Genomic DNA, 22359 nt, shown 5'->3' with positions numbered 1-22359 from the left:
AGTAATTAGCAAATTACCAAATAAAAAGCATCCACGTCCCACTAATAGAACTACCACAGTTGCACCATTTCTTAAGCCTTCATCACGTGTTGGAAAAACTATGAAGCCCAAACTATCCAAATCTTTTATAACAGAACCTTCCACGTCAAACTCCATGCACACTTACCGTTCCCCACGTGAATACAAAGTAGCCATGGCCAAACCGTTTAACACAACCAATGCCTCCACAACCCTTGACCCTACAAAGCATTCTGTTGTGACCCTGGAGCAGATACCTAGCAGCAGTACTCAAAATGTTTTGGCAACTACTCCCAACCCTTTATTCCCTAGTGAAGATGGAATATATGAGAAGCTTGATGGTCAACCTATGGGGGATCCTCCGGACATAAAAGAATGGGATATGGATAATTTGATGGATGATCCAGAAGATAGTGACTACGTAGGAGATAGCGGAGATGAGGAATCAGAGGATTCGGAGTTTGCGGGATCCTTAGAAGATGAACCTCAGCTGGCTTTAGAACACCAGGACTTTGTGCCTGAGGTGTAAGGGATTTTTCTCCATATTTTTTCATTATTTTTAATGTTGTTCTCTATTATGTTTTGGAATTGTCAGGGAGTTTCATCAAAGGGATTTCATCGAACTTTCAAGGGCTTTGTTAAGAATTATACTCCCACTATGGTTGCAATTTTGGAGCCCAAAGTAAGTGGAATTAGGGCTGATAATTTTATCAGGAGTAGTGGCTTTGCAAGATCTCATAGAGTGAAAGCTGTGGGTTTTTCTAGAGGAATCTGGCTTCTTTGGAAAGAGGAGTTTGCTGTGGAGGTTACAGTGAACCATCGTCAGTTTATCCACTTTCGGGTTTCTGTCGGAGGTGGTTTTAATGTCATTCTGAATGCATTAGAAAAGAGGGGAGGATCTCGAAGAACTAACAATGTGTGCCAGCTCTTTAATGAGTGGTTTCAACACAATCAGCTTTGTGATTTGGAGTTCAAAGGGCCTTCTTTCACCTAGGCTCATGGCTCTTTGCATAAAAGACTTGATAGAGCGATCTGTAATGACAAATGGGTTGAAAATTTCCCGAATTCCTCGGTGCTACACCTTCCTAAAGTTTGCTCGGATCACAGACCAATCTTGGTACATTTTGAGAAAATTCAATTTGCTTGTAGTAGCCCTAAACCTTTTCGGTTTCTCGCTTCTTGGCTAACTGATAAGAGGTTTGAGAGTCTTGTTTCAAGTATATGGCAACCAGATATGAATTATTTATAATCAGCTAAACACTTTGTGGAGGAGGCTTCACTCTAGAATAGTAATTTTGGTAATATTTTCAAACGTAAAAACCCCCTGCTAGCAAGGATTGGGGGCATCCAACAGGCTCTCGAAACCCACCATTCTAATAACCTGATTCGACTTGAATGACAACTCAAAAAGGAGCTTGAGGAAGTGCTAACCCAAGAGGAACTTTTATGGTATCAAAAGTCTCGTAGGGAGTGGATTCAGTGTGGTGATCGTAATACTTCTTTCTTCCATCGCAAAACAATTCAGCGAAGAAAAAGGAATAGAATTGAGATGATCAAAGACGATATGAGTAATTGGTTGTTGGATAATAATGCGATTAAAGAATATGTTGTGTCCTAATTCTCTAAACTCTATACCAAGGAGGATGAATTTTATAAGCCTTACCCTATCCGTAATGCTTTTCTAGTATTTGAGAAGAGTCAACTACAAGGTTTCAGCCTAGCTGTGGATGATAAGGAAATTACGAATGTTGTTTTTTGTATGAAGGCTTTTAAAGCTCCGAGAATAGACGGTTTCCATGCACTCTTTTACTAGACACAATGGAATGTAGTGGGAAACTCAGTTTGTAAGCTTATTAAAGACATTTTTAGTGGCACCGAGGTCCCCAAGGAGTTGAATAGAACATTGCTTGTTCTAATCCCGAAATCAGATAATCCTACTAGCCTCAAGCTTTTTCGCCCCATTAGTTTGTGCCCGGTCGTTTACAAAACTATCACTAAGCTGCTAGCCAATCATCTGAAAGCTATTATGCCAGAGCTCATTGGATCGAATCAGACCAATTTTGTTTCGGGGAGACACATCACAAAAAATGTTGTAATCGCCCAGGAAGTTATCCATTTGATGAGACGGAAAAAGGGGAGGATTGGGCAAATGGCTATTAAAGTGGATTTGGAGAAAGCCTATGACCGGTTAAGTTGGGACTTTATCTTTGAAACCTTGCGGGAGATTGGTCTACCCATTGAGTTTATTCGGCTTATTATGGAGTGTATTACAATAGCGACTATGCAACTTCAGTGGAATGGGGAACCTACAGAGAGTTTCACACAATCTAGAGGCATTCGACAAGGAGATCCCATATCTCCATATATATTTTGTTTTGTGCATAGAAAGACTAAGTCATAGGATCAATGATGCTGTGCAGAGAGGACTCTGGAAACCGATTAGGCTTGCACGTGGAGGTACGCCTTTAAGTCACTTATTCTTTGCCGATGATCTTATTTTGCTTGGCGAAGTGTCCTCTACGCAAGCAGTGGTTATAAATGATGTTTTAAATGATTTTTGTATGAGCTCTGGGGAGAAGGTCAATAAGTCCAAGACTCAAGTTTTTTTCTCCCGAAATGTGAAGCCAGTTGAGGCCAAGGAAATTGGCGCTGCCTTGGGTTTTTCAGTCACTAAAAACCTAGGAAAATATTTAGGTATGCCGGTCATCCATTCTCGAGTCAACAAGCAGACTTACCAAGAGATTTTGGACAAAGTAAACAAACGTCTGTCAGGGTGGAATGCTATGCACTTGTCCTTAGTAGGAAGGCTTACTCTCACTTAATCGGTAATCCAAACTATTCTTATTTATGCTATGCAGACCACAAAGATTCCTTCTGGTATTCAGGATAATATAGACCAGGCTTGTCAACATTTTATTTGGGGTGGGGCAGTAGGAAAAAAGAAAATGAGCTTAGTTAAATGGGATCACATATACCAACCAAAGCTTTGCGGGGGCCTTGGCCTGAAGAACCTTAGTTTGATGAATGAGTCGTTACTTATGAAAATCGGGTGGGGCTTAATTTCTTCCCCGAATAGTTTATGGGTCCAAGTTCTCTTGTCAAAGTATGGGCTTGATCATACCTCGCTCCCAAATGTCCTGCCTACGAAATATGGATCATACATGTGGAAGGCTGTGGGAGGAATCTGGCCGGAGGTCTTAAAAGGAATAAAATGGGATATTGGTAGTGGCAACAAAGTTAGATTTTGGTGGGATGATTGGGCAATAGAGGAATACCCTTTGCATGCTTTCGCTTTGCAGCTCATACCTCTTAAGCAAGTCAATGAGTGTGTAGCGAGGTTTATCACTGATGAGGGAGCTTGGAATTGGAGACTTTTTGCCAATTTTTTGCCTCATCATCTACTCCTCAAAATTGCTGCGATAAAGCCTCTCAACGTGTCTGATGAGGATGATCAAAGGTACTGGGCTTATTCCAAGTCAGGAGATTTTACAATTAAATCGGCATACCTAGCTTTGTCAAAAATGACGGTTAATGATGAGGACTCCTTTTGGAGCTTTGTTTGGCACTGGCGAGGACCCCAATGTATCAGAACCTTTCTGTGGGTAGTTGGACAGAATAGACTGAAAACTAAGGCTGAACTTTTCCGAAGGCACATTGGAGCTGATATGAGCTGTGTGAGATGTGGCTGTCTCATTGAGAATACTCTCCATGCTTTGAGAGACTGCCCCGGTGCTAAGCATGTTTGGTTAGGTTTGCTATCCCTTGAGATCCGGCAATAATTTTTTAATCTGAATCTCAGAGATTGGATGTTATATAATTTGAAGAACTTGTGGAAGTATGAAGGGTTTTTTTGACTGGACATGTCTTTTTGGAGTCACAATCTAGAGGCTTTGGTTTTGGCGTAATCAAAACCTTCACAATGGTGTAACCAACAACACGAGCCACATAGTGATGGATATTAAGTGTCGTACTGAGGAAATTAAAAAGATTAACCAGAGCTTATTTGTTCCTGTTGACATGAAGGTTGAAAAACATTTTGGATGGGTTGCCCCGAGCTGGCCATGGTTTAAACTTAATACAGATGGAAGCCATGAAAGTTCTGGTTTATCTAGTGCTAGGGGCTTAATTCGAAACTGCGATGGAGAATGGATAATTGGTTTTGGCATGAATATTGGTGTTGGCTCCATAACTAGAGCTGAGCTATGGGGCCTTTACCAAGGATTATGCTTGGCCTGGAATATAGGAATTCGACAGCTTCAAGCTGATGTTGACAGTATTTGCGTTACTCAATTGGTGGTTACTCAATTTGTGTTAGGCCAAATGCGTATGCATCACTTATCAGGAGCATCAAGGATCTGTTGAACAGAGGCTGGCAAGTGCAGATCAAACATGCCTACAGAGAAACTAACTTTGCAGCTGACTTCCTTGCAAACTCTGCTCTATCCTTACCTATTGGTCTGCACATTTTCAATTCTCCTCCTCCAGGGGCTGATTTATGGGCTTTTGCATGATTGTACCGGGGTTTCATACCCTCGCATTGTTTTGCCTTAGCCTTTAGATAGGCTCGTTATTGTACCCAAAAAAAAAGGGGGGGGGGGGGAAGGAGCATAGCCCAAACATTATTTTTAACTCCTATCTTTTTTAGGAGTTCAACTCGAATGACTGATTCAACAAACAAACGGAAAGTCATTCAACTGCACTTTTTAAGGTAAATTATAAATAATGTCATCCTAATGTTAAAGTAGGTAATGAAACTTTAGAGGTCAAGAATATTGCTGGCCTTGAGTCACTGCTTTGGTGAAAAACAATTTTCTTTTTAAACAATTTTGTTTCAACAATTTCAACTGTTTGATATAATTAAACGAATGTCATAAATGGATATTTGTTCGTGATGAAAGTTAGACTCTTGCAAGTACATCATTTCATGATAGCTAAAAAATTTTTAGAAAAAAAAATTAAAACATTTGACTGAAGTTGTCCACTCGAATTCCCCAGAAAAAGAAAAGGCTATAGCGACTTTCCTATCTGTATCTAGGGTTTTAGATCATTTGACAAAATACACAGCAGCTGCAATGCATTAATAATCATATTAATAATTACAGCATGCTGCATGTAGTGATCTGAAATCTGGCCTAATGGATTCTTTCCTTTTATAATCAATTACAAATTCTCAGTTTTCTTTGGCTTTTGTTTCTACTTTTAGCTTTAAAAATTTTCCCATATCTTTTTTCTTCATTGAAGCAATCTGAATCATATCTTTCACTTCAGTGTTCATCAGTACTTTTGACTTAAAAGCACCTAAACTTTTCAATCGTGTATTGGTTTCTTTCTCAATTTGCATTAACATTTTCATGCTATTAAAGTGATGGACATGTTTGAAGAAATTTAAAATGCTATTAGGTCTTGCTCTTTCTGCATGCATGGTGAATAGAAACCTAAAACGTGAAAGAGATTTTTACTCTTCAATGCGATGGTGATAGAAAGTGCTAGCTTCTTCACTTCAAAGTTCAAATTATAGGGAGTGGGCACATATAATTTCATTTATGATTAGGGTTCATGATACTAGGAACTATAGGGAGTAGCTGTCACTAAAAGAAAATAAACAATAGATGACGGAAAATAACTGTCATCAAAGGTGGTGCATAACAAACAGTTCAACCGTTATCTATGTTATTGTCATTAATTTATGATAGAATATTTTCCGTCATGAATTCTTGATGATATTTTACAGTCATATATCAGTCACACAATATTTCAATGAGAAAATTAATCAAATTAAATTAAATTTTTATTTAAATTTTCGCTCTATTTTTTAAAACTTTTGGTGGGAGATTAAATTGTCATTTGTAAATTTATTATTCAATTTTGGTGGAAAATTTTTTATGACAGATTTTATGATGTGTATTTCCCGTCATATAGTTAATTTTTTTAAAAAAATTATATTGTGATTATAATTTATTTGTGAATTCTTGTTTACAAATTTAATTAATTAATAAAAATGAATATTGTCAAAAAATTAAAAAATGATATTAATTAACATCCATTCAATCCAACAAATTAATTTCAAAATAAATACATCTAGTGTTCAATGTCATTACCACCAATACATAATAAAACATCCCAAATTTAAAAAAAAGAATGCCGAAATATAAAAACAATAGTTAAATTTCAATTAAACTCCAAGAAAAGTAATTTAAATTCCGGCCACCGAGCCAAGTTCCCCAACAAAACTTCCAAAGATTAATGGAAATATTCCAACAGCAAGACTTCCAGAAGCAATACCCTCTTCCAGCGGCAATACATTGAATAATCTGAAAACTTATTACATTGTTTAGAACTACAACACTAAAACATAAAAACCAAATAACTATATTAAACTCATAAAAAGCTTACAATTTACAAGAGAAACTGAAGGTATCAATCAATTTTGAGGCAACCAATTTGAAAATTTAATATTAAACTCATAAAAAGCCAAATAACTAGTGAGTCTGATGCTTAAGGGGGAAAAAAGAAAATAGAGTACTTCAATTGAGGTATTGAGAGATGAGTTTCAACCAATTTTAGGTCTTAATTAGCCAAAAAGTATAGTTCTTGTGGACATTGAGCAAAAATATTGTCAATTTGACAATTTTTTTTTATTTTATGAAACAACACCGACACAAGTCATGGTGTAAAAGTTACCACTTGCAAATAAATAAATGAAACCCAAATGTAACAGGAGCGTCGTTTGATCAAAACATATTTGCATTAACTTAGACCACTTGATGGCAACGTCTAAGTATACTTCAAAAGCTTTTCCAGAGAACTAAAAGTTCATGAGATGATCATAAACAGTAAAGTGAATTAAACATGAAAAAACATCCTCATAGCACCTGTGAAAAAAGAAATTATAACAGGCAAACTTACAATCAGTCCTTCTTTGTATTTTGATTCAAACATAGCCATGGCAGCAAGAGAACCAGAACCCATTCACTACAAGAAAAAGTGCCTACCATGACAGGCAAAATCTGTCATAGTAGGGGGTGGATGACGGTTGTTCATACCGTCATTGTAGCCACCGTCAAGAATTGATGACAGAATAATGCCAGTCATAATCTGTGATAAATATTTTTAGTCACATAACTGTCATAACTTTATTTAGAGAGGAATATAATAAATTTGAATTTGGCCCCTTTTTTTTTAAATTTGTGCGCCATATTTTGAATTTTTGGCGGGAAAATCAAATTTGGCGCGAAATGCAAATTATAATTAAATGAATTTTTTCAATTAAATCAAAAATTGAAATTATAATTAATAAAAAAGGGGTATTTTTTTTGCACCATGAAATTATTATCATTTTAATAACAATCCTGCAATTGATTTAGTAGAAATTAATATTTCATAAATTAGCTAATTAATTAGATTATTAAAATTAATATTGCAATTAAAAATTAACTGACAAAGAAAATGAAATGGATAACATTGACTAAGATTTCATAATTGTGAGCAAACATAATTTAATCAAATTTGAGAGTGACAAATCCAACATAAATAGAAGAAGAGTATTGTAACAACCTAAGAACTAAATTCCAGCAGCATGTACAACACAAATTAACAATGATCAGTTCAATTCCAGTAGCATAAGGAAGCCAAACAACAGAGTCATTTCTACCAACATGAACAAAGGCAACAACATAGTTCATTTCCAGCAACACTTCCAGCAACATAAGAGGAGCCAAAAATACTGATCAGACAAGGCCAGCAGTTCCCAAACGTGAAAATCCAACCTAAGAACAACCGAAATGTGTAAAATTGCATCAATATCCAGGAGCTATTTTCCAAACAAAGAAAAAAACTAGCGAACTCCAGCAGTACCCACCATCTTCATCATAATCCAACATAGAAGTATAATAAGCTAGATAACTGCCCAAGTAAAATATATTTCATCAATGAACTCACAATAACAACATAATAGGTAAGGGTTACCTCACATAACAGCAAGTACTCCAGAAAAATGGTTTGCCCACTCAATACGGACTTCATCTAATTCAGCATCAGAATATGTTGTCTTTCCGTTGAACTATTTATGAAAAATAAATATTTAGTGAAACTTTGAAACAGGACATGTTCTTTTTTATGAAGCAAATTATGATCAAGGAACTCACATTGTTCATTAGTAAAGAGAAGTCATTAATTAAGTCTTTCATGAATCTCATGACGTAAAATCCACACACGACTGAACTTGCTGGTTGCTGTGGGACCTGTTCACAATCAGCAATTGTACAGTTCATTTTAATAACAATTAAGCATGGTAATATATAATTATAGTTAAGGTAATAGTTCAAACCTTTACGGATCTGACCATCTTATTATAATTCCATTTCTCCTTACCCTCTTGTGCTATAAACATTGTCATAGAGCTGTATACAAAAAAAAAAATTGTAACAAAGTATCTGTAAATTATGTAAAAGTAATTTTATATTGACAATGGTAATAAAAAAAATTGAACATACACTTTAATGAGCTCTTTTAAATCATCATCAGGATCTCCCCCATAAGAATCGAGATAATAAACTTCTTTTTTCAACACATCAAAGATGACCAGCACCCAATGATAACTATAATAAAAGAAAGAACAGTAAGGTAGCAATTTCAGTAAATTAAGGCAAGAAAAGAAATTAATATGAGTTGAAAAGTATTAAAGGAGCATACTAGGGATTATAAGGCATAAAGATGAATTGTCCCTTCTTTGCTTTTTTCAATCGATCACAAACTCCACGTGCCCTAAGGTCAAATGATGCAGTAGGATTACGTTCTTCGCCTAGTGAAACCAGACCTGGACGAATGAATCCAAATGGTTTCACTCCTCTTTTCCCAGGGAGAATGGAAGCATACAACATCCTGATAAACAATAGACAAACAATGTTAAAGTCCATTAATTGGGACTCCCATATAAAGTACACATAAAACTAGAATGATTATGAATCACTTACGCAATATAGACTTCGATTACGTTTACTCCTATAGCATCCATTGACAGAACTGCACTACAGTCACGCCTTCCAATATGAGCTCTAATCCCTTCCAAATGGAAAACACCATCATCCAGTAGATATGGAATCCATTCTTGGTCTGACATCTTAGCTTCACACATTGTGCCAAACAACTGCAACAACGGAATCTTGTTTCGTTGTACTCCTCCTGCATGCCTTGTGTTCCTCCTTGTTGGCAAAGGCTTCACTGCAACTTTTTTGCCCTCGTCCTTGGTCTGTTTTACAGCATCTGTATGTCCTATCTCTATTATATCATTATGCTGTTCTACTGATTCAAAGTTCAAATGTTTTTTTGTGCCTTGATGTTTAGGATTACTATTTTTTTTTCCCTGTAACAAATCATCAGGCATCTCCACTGGGATTTCAGTTGGGTTCAATCTTGGACTCTTTCTTGCAATGACAGAGAATTTTTTGGCAGGTGTATTCTTGTTTTTGTTTGCTATGTCTGTCTCTTTCTTAGGTGTCCCTTGCTTCTTTTTTTTCAAATGATCAAGCTGTTACAAACATAATTGTTCAGTGTGATTGGCATAAATAGTTTCTAAATACTCTAAATTTCTCTTACAAAGTAGTTAACAGTATCAAATGACACCCCAGAAAGAACATATGTATAAATAGTAAATATACAGCAAACTAAATCCACAAATAACATGTAAGAACAGTAACTACAACAACCCTTATCCAGCAAAAGACTAAATCTAGAAATAATAAGAAAAATAATAAACAAACTGACCTTTGTTGTTTCAGCAACTGCTTCAGCTTGAACAGACTCTATGCCATCATCTCCAACAACATTATTGTTTTCACCAGGCACGCGAGGGTAGCTGGAACTTGCTATATCTGAATGACGAGGTGTTTTTCTTAGTTCATTTCTCATTTCTTCCAACTGCCGATTAATTGATTCCCTCCATAGACGGTCCTCTCTTTGCCTGTCTCTATTAGCAGGCCTCTGGTAAGTTTGAAAATACAGAGACGGGGTCACAAACTTGCCCACTCCTTGCATATGACCACATTTTGGAGCTTTTCCTAAAGATTGTGCGAGAATATCATTTTTTCCGGATGACCGCATCTTTCCTTTCTTAGCTTCCATCTCCAATTTATCCTACCACACAAATGAATTAAGTAAGCCAATGTTATCAAAGTATAAGTAATCACAAATAGAATTACAGTAGTAAGCAAAAACTTTCTTACGATTTTTTTAATAACTGGTTCAACATCGGGGTGGTATCCTCCGTTTTTCATTTGCCGAGCTCTCTTCCAAAGAACACTCCTGTCCACTTCTTCTTCAGTAAGGCCTGTTTCTGAGCACTGTAAAAAAGTTAATAAAAAGTTAAAATGTTAGTAACAATCATTATTTGCATTAACCAAACAACAGTAAAATGTTAGCAACTAACTCACAGTACATACCACTTCCTGCATTAACCCAACGTAACCTTTTCTACTTAGGCGATGATTAAACTTGTTTTGTGCCCGCCTAAGTTTATTCACACCACTAACTTTCTGCTTAAAACAACCAAACAAACAATGGATAAACCCATAAGGAAAAATGTCATAAGCATTCATATATTATTAACACTTGAATTAGACACTCACTTGAAATTTTTCAGATAGTCTTTCCTTTACAAACTTAATCCAACTTTCCTTAGCAATCGTGCTGTACCGTGCTGGTGGCTTGAAAAGCCTTTTACGGTCATTAACAAATGGTAAAACATAGTTCCTCATTAGAGTGTACTTAAAGTTCCGAAATGCAGCTCCGATGGCTTGTAGTACTTGCTTCCTACTTCGAGGATGAACCACGAAGTACACCTTCAAGTTTCATTATGAAAATGTGAGATTTTTCCAGCCACAATAAAACTAGAGTAATCGTCTAAAGGAAATTATTTTATACCTTAACAGACTCCCATAGACGCTCCTTCGTATCATCTGGAACTCTACGCCAATCGTTGTAGAGGATTGGAATTGATGTACGAGCCAAAACACCAATATACGTAGCCAGCTCAATGGCTTCTTCACCAACTGGAACACCAAGGCTGTTGTATTTAACCACAAACCTTCCACTTCTTTTCCTCTTTTTGTTTTGTTCTGACCCAACAGTGCCACCTCTGCTTCGCTTACTGCTGCTCTCAGGTTCATCCTCGTTCCCATCTCCAAACTCATCAAGATCAGGGACATGATCGGCCAGGGGCGTTTCAGGATCATATCCTTCGCGGATAAGTGCCTCATGGTACTCTGATTCCTCACCAACAAATCCATCATTTTGTTCATCTAAAAACTCATCGAAATGGGCATCAGATTGCTCAGGTGAAGAACTCTCAGGGACATTTTTTCCCTTATCCATGATGAATATCACAACTGCAGAACAAAATCAAATGATGAGAATACACTACCATATAAAAACTGCCAAAAAATATAAAATAAAATAATAATAGATACCATAAATACTTCTTGTATTAACCTTAACATATATCATTTTGAGAAGGACTCAACAAACAGCTCATGCAAACAAACACAGAAACGATATTCAAGGTCCAATCCAAATTCCCTCTTTGCTGTCTCGTGCGTACATTTCAGAATCATCGTCAATAGAGTTTATGTTATCAGCACTTGGAAATTCAGTAGTCAACGAAGGGTATTCCACTGCATCTTCACTTCTTTGTGTGGGTTTACCTCTTCTAGGCATTTGGCATACAACTGACCACTTCTTATCAAGCTGATCAGGTACATAAAAAACTTGGTTGGCTTGAGAAACTAAAATAAATGGATCAGATTTATGACCCATTCGTTGCAAGTCTACCAAAGTAAATCCGAGTCTATCCTTCATAACACCACCTCTGGTATGTACCCAGTCACACTTCATTATTGGAATTCTAAAGATAACATAATCTAGATCCCAAATCTCTCTAATCACTCCATAGTATGTGATGTTAGAAGTGACAGGATTTTTATCTTTTGAACTTGCGACTGAAATTGTTTGTGCAACCAATGACACTCCACTATTTTGAGTAACTCTATTTAAGTCTCGATCTCTTGTAACAAAGTGAAAACCATTTATGTCATATCCAGGATGTTGGAAAACATAAGGACGAGGCCCTTGGGATAACCAACGGATTGTTTGAGTAACAACGTCACCATTCTCTATCAACATATTTACCTATTATTAATCAATAGGAATATAATGTTAAACAAGCACAAACCGAAACAGAAAGGAAAAAAAGGAATTAATTAAACTAATGTTATCAAAACCTTATCTGTTAGCCAATCTGCAAATGTTCGGTTGTGTTCATCTTGCAACCACTTCTCATTTTTTCATGGATGGCAAAGTTGTAACCAATCCTCATGCTCTCTAAAAATCAGTTAAAATGACAAAATTTTCAGGTTCCTAAACTACCAAAACCTGACAAATATAAAGCTAAAATAACACAAGTTAGATAACATCACCTTATATAAGGCTGAACTTCCTCAGTGTTATGCAAAACATACAAGTGTGCTTGATCTAATGAAGTTCGATCAACTTCCACCATTTGTCCACCACTCATGGGCTTGTCAATTTCTAAATTCTGCACATGTCCAGGTGGAACCCCAATTGTGGGCATGTTTTCCAAGTATTCTGCACAAAATTCTAATGCTTCCTCGGCAATATAACTCTCCGCTATGCAACCCTCAGGACAGTTACGGTTTCGAACATAGCCTTTTAGAGTTTTCATGTATCGCTCAAAAGGATACATCCACCGAAAATATACGGGACCACATTGTCTAACTTCACTCACTAAGTGAATAGTAAGATGAACCATTATGTCAAAAAAAGAAGGGGGAAAACATTTTTCAAGCAAGCACAAAGTCTCTACGATGTTTTTCTCCAATTCATCTAGCATTGTCACGTCAATCACAGTCCCACACAACGAATTAAAGAAGAAACAAAACCTAATGATAGCTTCTTTGACATGTTTGGGCAGCACACACCTTACGGCAATTGGCAAAAGTTGTTGCATAAGAACATGACAGTCATGAGACTTAAGACCCTGGAGTTTAAAGTCCTTTTTTGAAACAAGATTCCTAATATTTGAAGAGTATCCAGTAGGAACCTTGATACTTTTCAAAGCTGCACAGAATCTTGCTTTTTCCTCCTTAGTTAAGGTGTGGCAAGCAGGAGGAAGCCATGTACGATTGTTGTTTCCTTTAACTTGTGGTGCTAAGGTGGGCCTAATTTTCATTTCCAAGAGATCCATCCTCGACTTCAGTCCATCTTTGGACTTTCCAGGAATATGTAGCAGTGTACCGTAGATGTTCTCACACACATTCTTTTCAATGTGCATAACATCTAATTGATGCCGCACAAGCAAGTGCTTCCAATACTCTAAATTATAAAATATAGATTTCTTCTTCCACCACGCGAGATCATTATTGTTCGCACTTTTACGCTTTTTACTGTTGCTTTTCCCCCATCTATTATCAATAGAGTCGACCAACTGGAAAATTTCCTCCCCGTTTAACAATTTTGGAGGGGTTTCATCACACACACTATTGTCAAAGGCTTTTGCTTGGAACCGAAATTTATGACCATGAGGAAGCCAAAGCCGATGCCCAATGTATACATTTTTTCCACTGTGTTTAAGTCTACATTTTGGTGTTTCTACACCACAATATGGGCAGGCATAATATCCTTTAACAGTACATCCTGCTAAATTTCCGTATGCCGGGAAGTCATTTATTGTCCATAGTAATACAGCCCGCAAATTAAAGTACTCATTTTTGTAGGCATCATATGCCTCCACCCCAACATCCCATAAAGTTTGCAAATCCTCAATAAGAGGTTGCAAATACACATCAATATCTAAACCCGGTTGTTGAGGACCAGAAATCAAGAGGGACAACATCATGAATTTTCGTTTCATGCACAACCATGGTGGAAGATTATAAGTAATAAGAATTATTGGCCAGCAGCTATATGTACTACTAAGAGAGCTATGTGGATTGATTCCATCAGCTGATAGAGCTAGGCGAAGGTTTCTAGGATCGGATGCAAAGATCGGCCATTTCTCATCTACTAACTTCCAAGATGGTGAGTCAGCCGGATGTCGGAGTTTACCATCAACCATCCTCTCATTTGCATGCCAAGTCAAGTCCCTAGCAGTTTCGGATGACTGAAACATGCGCTTAAACCTAGGTATAGGAGGAAAATACCATAAAGTTTTTGCAGGAACCCCTTTCCTATATTGGTCTACAGTACCATCCTTTTTCTTCCATCTACATAACCCACAAGTAGGACATTCCAAAAGACCTTCATACTCTTTTCTGTAGAGTATGCAATCGTTTGGGCAAGCATGAATTTTAACATATTCTAAGCCCAAAGCTGACATTGTCTTTTTGGCCTCATACATAGAGGTTGGAATTTCATTATTTTTAGGGAAAGCATCTGCTAAAACACTCAACAATGCAGAAACGCTACTGTCAGACCACCCAAATCTACCCTTCACATTGAACAATTTCACTAAAAAGGATAACTTAGTAAATTTTGTGCATCCTAGGTACAAGGGTTTCTCAGCCTGTTCTAGCAACTCTTTGAATGCCTTAGGGTCCCCACAACAACCCTTATAAGCATCATTAACCATTTCTAACTCATTACCATTGTCAAACTCTATATTTTGTTGCTGAAAATGGTTTTCTCTTTGAGGAGAAGAACTCTTACGAATCTCTTCCCCGTGCCAAAACCAATTGTCGTATTTCACATCAAAACCATGCATATATAAATGATCTTTTACAGTTGTAGGTGTTTCAAATGATAAATTCCCACAATCAACGCATGGACACCTAATGACGCTACTCCCTGCAGCATTTTTTATAGCAAAATTTATAAATTTCTGGACACCCTCTTCATATTCTGTCGACAGTCGATTACATTGAATCCAAGATTTATCAATTTCGGGCTTAATAATTAATGTTCCTGACATATACATAAAACAAAGAAAGAATGTACATACTTAGAATATTTGTCTAATGTTATAACACCATGTGAACTAAACAAATTTTAAAATTACAAATATAGCAAACAAGAAAGCTGATAAACTGAATTTCATACTTTTCAAAAGTTCACTCTCCTACTATACTATAAATATAATAAATAAGACAGACCCCACAACAAACACATTACATAGTATCATAATTATAAATTTAAAGATATGTAAATTTTAAGCAAGTGTATAACAACTTCAATCTACGTCAAATAATAGAGGATAAGAAATGGAACTTACCAAATTAAACACAACAATCTGCTGTTATATCCAATTCCAGGTACAAATCCAGCAACAATATTGATTACTGAAATATATTTTGAATGATCAGTTGATAAAATTCCAAAACTTGGATTCAAGAGGGCTAAAAAGGTACCAATAAATTACATTAATCATATGAGTAAGCCTAAGAAGAAATAATAAACTACAACTTCAAATAATATACATCAGTAGAACAAAAATGAAAGCAAACACAAAGAAAAGCTTCAAGTACCTTAATACAATGCCTTCAACAAATCAAGAACATCGAATTGTCACGTTTATGCAGCAATCACAACTATTTATATTTGACACGCAAATGTTACGACTCAAGACAACAACAGTAACAATAATACCACCAGATGCAAAATAGCTACAACACCACATGCATAGGTAGATGACAATGAGATGTGAGAATCCCTCAATTTTACATAACAGAATCAGTTACTAAAAGTCCCTCCCCAGGCTTTGTTATAGACATTTCAGGCCAATATCACCATCTTCATACACAAACACTCATTTAACTTAACGAAGCTTCAATATCAGAAATAGCTAGAAAAAAAATTCACACACAAACACATGAATATAATTCAGAATTACCTAGAATAAAAAAAAATTAACAGCATTATGCAATGCACGATTACAACTCAAAACAGAACTCAAAATTAACAACATTATATCTTCCTGGGAAATTATTTAGTAAATTGATTACCGAAATATATGCAATATATGCAATACATGCAAATACATTTCAATTTTTTACAAATTATTTACTACTTTACATAAAAGTTCAATAAATAGTCAAAATTAAATACATGCAAATGCAGCAATGACTCACCAGTGGGCGTGAAGCTTCAATTCACCGTCAAGCCTAGGGTTTCAACTTCGGCAACAACGATTTGGGTCTTCTTTCACGGTAAGCGATTGGGTTTCTTTCAGTCAATAAAAGTACCCTGGATGTTGTTCTCATTCCAATTTGGGTTTCGATTAGCACTGACTTCGTCCCAGCAAAGAGAGATGATTCAGTGAAACAACCAGAATGATTTTGAAACTATGGGTGTTTGGGTGTCGTTAGTTTGCTATGGCTGGCCTTTGAGGGTTTGCTCCAAGTGTGCTAATCGATTTTGAGATTCCACAATAACGCTTGCAAATTTTCTGAACACTTAGAAAAAAATTTCCCTCTTTTCTCACAAAAATGTTTCCCCCCTTAACAAAACGCAACGTTTTATTAATTGTTTTTTGTTATTTACGTCTGTTATCCTCAAACTTGCGAAACATACAACTGAGACGACATCGTTTCACTTCTATTTTAGTAATATAATATTTTTTAAAATTAAGTCAAACCCGCGCAATTAAAGTCAACATAAAAAATCAGTCTTTCATTCTTGATAGTCAAATAATTTATCACTAGTCTATCATAATTTCTTGATATATGATATTTATATCACCAATATATCATAATTTCTTGATAAACGATATTTCTATCACAAATATGTCATAAGTGTATGACAGAAAATAAATCTATCACGATTCTATTGTTGTAGGCCTCCAGACCAAAAACTGTCACACAGAGGACTGTCATAGTAGATACTTTTTCTTGTAGTGATTGTCGCAAATGGCAAAGTATCAGTTGAACCGTGTGGATATATCTGCAAAATTAACCATAGCCATCAGTATTTTGCCTAAGATATTTGTTAAATAGTACGAAGAATCATCATCGTTTCTGACAATTCTGCAAGAAGAAGAAAACTAAGTATGTGAAGATGAGGTCCAGTGCAATCAACTCCACCAAGAACCAAAGCAGCTTGCACATAACCTTGGTAGCTGGAAAGAGAAAAAAACCGATCAGAATCACGCACTCTTAAAGACTATCCAAACATATGTTGCTAATAACTAAACAATGGAAATGGAATGAACTTAACTTGAAAAGGTGCTTGTTGAGAAGAGTCGATGCTGTAACAACCCTTGACTCTCGACCAGTATGATAACGATGTAACTGCAGCTGTGAGCTGAGCATATCTAGGAACATGAAAAAAATTTGCAATGTGTTTGCTACAATATTATGAAAAAAAGAAAATACATCATTTGTTTAAGCAAGAGTTGATAAAGAACACAACTGCAATCTAGCAATGCCAAGTTAATTAAACTCAATCATAGGAAGTACCAGTTACAGCCTCAGTATCAACAGCAGTTCCTGCACCGCAACAATATATGTTTGGGGCCATGTAATGAATTTACTCACAATTCTTATCACAAACTATGGGTCCTTCAGTTGCTCTGGTATCTGCCCCAAGAATGACACCATCCTGCGAAAAAATGAAAAGAGAAGAATAAGACTCCCGTAATAATTCTGGAACTGTCTTGATAGGGAACATTATCTAACAGGATGGATATACAGCAAAAGCGTGCATATTTATATCCTTATAATTTGAAAACGTGTCAAGCACTGGAAAACTATAGGCCACACTACTTAGCAGTCATTTTCAAGTAAAACTTCACAAACTCCCCCATTTATAATGGCAGTCCACTCTCCCTAACCAAAAAGAACACCCTGACATCATAATGAATACATAAAATTCCACTTTCATATTTCGTCCTATTATAACTTCTTTCTAGTGGAAGTATGAAATAACTTCTTTATACATTCTTCATCATCCATGAACTAATCATTTACTTGAAATATCTTTAGGCCAATATAGACTCCAAACTAACCAAGTGCCTCAGCATCTTTATATAGAACACCAAAAGGAAAATTGTTTTAAGCCTTGCTTTCACGGTCTTACCCAGTGAAACATTTGGAGCCTTTTTGGCATTTTGTAACCGAGGATGCTCTGCATGCACGAGGACGAACTGTTACTTGATTAAACTTCACACTACTAAAAAACGCGTATCTATGACAGAATTTTTATGACGGATAACGTTGAGTCACGATTCTATCATGAGGAGATGACATATTCGTGATATATAATATTAAATCAAGATTTCATGACATATTTATGACTTATAGCTTACTGACATAAACAAATGATAAATAGATGTCATACTTGAATTTCTTTATTTTTTTAGAATTTAAAACAGTAAGTCTTTTACAATACAAGCCGATGTCGTTTGCTAGGCATGACAGACATTTATCATGGATTGAAATGAGATCTTATTGTAAACGGTACCGTTTAGAGTTGGTACAAGTAGTATCTAACACAACACTCGGCCAAAATATTCGATCCCTCTCATTTCAGCCCTAAACCCCCAAATTTCGTTCTTTCTTTTGTCCCTCTATCTCTCTTGTTCGCTCCCCAATTTTGCTCTCCTTTACAAAATTTTTCAATCCCTTACCCTTACTTCGCCAAAAATTTTCGCTCTCTCATTTTTCCTTGACCTTTCCTTCTGTAGCCGTCAAAACCCTAGTTCCAATTTCCAAAAGCTTTCGGTCTCTTGGCCACCACCACAATGAACTTGGCTGCACGAAGATCCAAGAGCTCCATCTCAATTCAATGTAAGTTCATTTGATAGGTTTTGTTTCCATAAGCCTTCACTCTCTCTAATCCTTTTCTTTGGACTCAATTTCAGTAGTCATGAATATGTATTTTTGTTATTTTTAATTTTTATTTTGTTTCCAAACAAAAATTGGATATTTTAATTTTTAATTTTGCTTTGTAAACAATGCTTCAACACTTAGCAAAATACGATTGAAACCCTTCTATATCTCTTTTTTTTTTTTTGGTTCTCTCTTAAGCACAAAAGAAGCTTTTTGCAGAGTTCTTATTTTTCACTCAATTGACGAAAATCCTAATCATCTACGGTCCCTGACAGCCTCATCACAACTGAAGAAAATCAATTGAACGAAGCCCATCACAGCCACCAAGCACCCATCATGAATTTACAGAAGCACTCTAACTGCCAAGCCTTTTGCACTCACACTCATCAGCCGTCATTCAACAACCCCTCATTCAGAACACCAACTGTCATTAGAGAAGAAAGAGAAGAAGGAGAAAAGGTAAGTTAATAAAAAGCCAACAGTCAATTAATTTGCAAATTAGAGTAAGGAAACGACGTCAGTAATTTTTTAATTTGTAATGTTGAATCCCTAGTCCACATTAAGTGCAATTTTGTGGACTTCTTGTTATGGTACCATCAGAACCAACTCTTTTTTCTTTTTCTTTAACTTTTTTCTATTTTAATTCATTTCCAAAAAATAAAAAAGAAAAGCTAAAGTAAAATCCCTAATAGGGTATAATACAGAGGAAAAAAAAAGTTTGATATGGTTGGATGGTCCTGATGAGAGATGGCTTAGTCTCCTTCTCATCACGCTGATATTTCCTCTCTTCAGACCTTGGTAATTAATTAATTTAATTTACATTTATTTTTTTAATTTCGAACAAGAATTTAATTTTTAAAATTTAGGCTGTAATTGAACATTTGCAATTGTTAATTGGGGAGTGCTTGCATGTCATTAGATTCGTTTTTCATTTAGCTTTTTGTACTTTGAACTAGCTTTGTGTTTGGTTACTTAGAAATTTTACGAAGATGAAAAATTATATTCTTTAAGAATCCTAAATCTATGTGGAAATTAAGATTTTTTTTAAAACAATTTCAAATTCAATCACTAATTTGTTAGAATCACATTTATAATTTTATTTTCTTAATTTGTTATAAGCAACTGATATATTCTTTTTTGAGTTATTAGTTGAAGCTTTATTGAGTTGCAACATTTTTTTCCACTATCTTTTTTCTTATATTTCATATGGAAAGCCCATAGATTCAGTGATTCCAATCCATATTGTTACCAATGCTTCTTAACTTCCTGCTGAATTCTTGGAACCATTTTCTGATAGGCAATTGGTCATTGGTCTTGACTGTGAGGGAGTTGACAATTATCGCCATGGAAGTCTTGTATGATGCAGGTATAATGTGTTTTGTTGTCCTATTTGATCCATCTACTATATGTGCTAAATGAAATACATCTTTATGTTTGTTGTGTTTTAATAGGAATGGACCAAACCCTATCTACTATATGTATGTGAATTTGATTACTGAGAAAATTTATAAACTTAAGCTTTGTGATTTTTGGCAGCTAGCATTTCCAGAAGCTATATACCTGGTTGACGCCATTCAGGGTCGGGAGATAATTGGGAAAGCCTGTAAGCCTACACTTAAGTCTAGTTACATCACAAAAGTTATTCACGATTGCAAACGAGATAGTGAGGTCTCTTATTGAATTTGTTTACTTCTGCATCATGGCATATATGATATGCTTGACAGTATGTTATTTTTGTTTTTGTAGGCATTATATTTCCAATATGGCATTAAGTTGCACTTGCACAATGTTGTGGACGCCTAAGTAAATATCCTTCATAACCTACTGAAAACTATTGCAAGATTGTGTGCCCTTTTAGTACTTTTTCAAGATAAAAAAAAGGTGTCCTATTTTGATTTTGTTTGGAGATATTAGCAATGGAAAACAAGTGAACTTTTGATCATGTCAAAGTTTTTGTTTTGGTTTTACCTAAATGCTTAACTTACCTTCATTTATGGACAGGTCTGGATTGAATCTCTTGCACATGTTATTGGCTATGCCTATTAAACTATCATTGCTTTATTTGTTATCGGTTGGAGAGATCTTGAATATGTAGAAGGAAAATGATTTATGGAGTTATTTTGGAAACCTGATAAACTATAAATAGGCTGATGATGGGGAACGTTTACATTCAAAATCACTTTAGTTGCATTCTTGTTACCGTTGCCTTCTCACTTATTGCTTTTTCTTGAATGTTAGTTGCTTATATGACAAAATTTTAGTTGATAAGATGGGGAAACCTATTGGGTTCATGAATCCAGGTCATGTTAGCCTCAATAAAGTTGAAAATGCACTTAAAATGCATATAGCGAGGACACAAGTAATTTATGAATGCATGAATTATGTCTGAATGCTCATATAAAGTGAGGAGCTATTTCTTAAATACTTCGGTTATTTTAGGTCTGTTTTGAGTTTTAATGTTCATTTACTTGGCTATATTAGGTTGGTTTGAGAGTGAATTTTGATATGTCGTATATAATGTATAATTGTTTTGGGTTGAGCTTGTAATTATGTTGGATTAGATTGGTTTGGTTTAGGTGCTTCGTTCATGGAACACTGCCTTTCTGGAAATTTTGAATGTAATGATAGTATGACACTACATTTAGTTTAATTGAACATTGCATATAGTTTAATTACTAGAAGTGTGAACTAGTGGGATTTGGTTTGGTTTATTTGATGCTCTCCAAAATTTCACTTGCATTTGGTTCTGTTGCATATGTTAACTATCATATTGTGTTTGGTTTTGTGGCAATTCATGGCAGTTTGGTCTGTTCTTAATGTTGATTTAAGATTTGTTCTTTTTGTGTCTATGTTAACTCGAGGTGCTTTAATTAGCTGGTGTTGCTGGTTTATTCAGATGGTTGACTCAGGCATTGTTGCTGGTTAATTTAGATGGTTGACTCAAGATTGTTTATTTAAGAATTGTAATTGTAATGTTAGGAACCAAATTAAAAATTAATCAAGTATTCATTTAACTATAATTGTTGTAGTTATTTTATTTCATAATTGAATTTTACTCTATAAAACCTGTGAATGGGTTTAAGAATATATATACTCTAGTTATATAATAATTTAAAGAATATATTTCAATTCTCGTAAAAAAAATATAAACAAAATTGATGCCAATTTCAATAATTCCTGCCAAATAATTAAAATATATTTTATTTACTGCTAAAATTTCACATACTAAAATTTCATTTATTCCCGTCAGATTGAATAAAAATAATTTTAAGGAATTAATATTTAATTAAAATAATTATATAATTTTATTATTCCAATTAAATATGTCATTTTTATATGACAGATAATAATCATGATTGAGAAGTGTTTATGACAGAAATTAATCATGCGTGAAAATTTTTCATTAAAGTTACAATGATAGAATTGTGACATATAATATGTCATGCATAACATGACATATAAAAATAGTCATCTTATTTTCTTGACACCGGAATCAATGACGGTCGTTCAA

The 22359-nt window shown here is 35.3% G+C and overlaps 1 long non-coding RNA gene and 1 pseudogene across 3 annotated transcripts; one reads left to right on the top strand and one right to left on the bottom strand.

Annotated features, from left to right (window-relative positions):
- Window positions 1-288: 288 nt before the first annotated feature.
- On the bottom strand, window positions 289-17688 carry LOC112099659 (annotated as a pseudogene).
- Window positions 17689-18513: 825 nt separating this feature from the next.
- On the top strand, window positions 18514-21845 carry LOC112100143. Of its 3 annotated transcripts, none has more exons than XR_002906472.1 (5): window positions 18514-18806; window positions 19124-19307; window positions 20146-20214; window positions 20385-20451; window positions 21723-21845. It is a non-coding gene; the product is annotated as an uncharacterized LOC112100143 (long non-coding RNA). The 3 variants fall into 3 exon arrangements; XR_002906471.1 differs by lacking the exon at window positions 21723-21845 and adding an exon at window positions 20595-20790; XR_002906470.1 differs by lacking the exon at window positions 21723-21845 and having other exon boundaries at window positions 18519-18806; window positions 20385-20790.
- The last annotated feature ends 514 nt before the right edge of the window (window positions 21846-22359 follow it).

This window comes from Citrus clementina, unplaced genomic scaffold (assembly GCF_000493195.1).
Source record: "Citrus clementina cultivar Clemenules unplaced genomic scaffold, Citrus_clementina_v1.0 scaffold_3, whole genome shotgun sequence".
Classification (NCBI taxonomy): Eukaryota; Viridiplantae; Streptophyta; class Magnoliopsida; order Sapindales; family Rutaceae; genus Citrus; species Citrus x clementina.
This window is presented reverse-complemented; position numbering and strand designations above follow the sequence as displayed.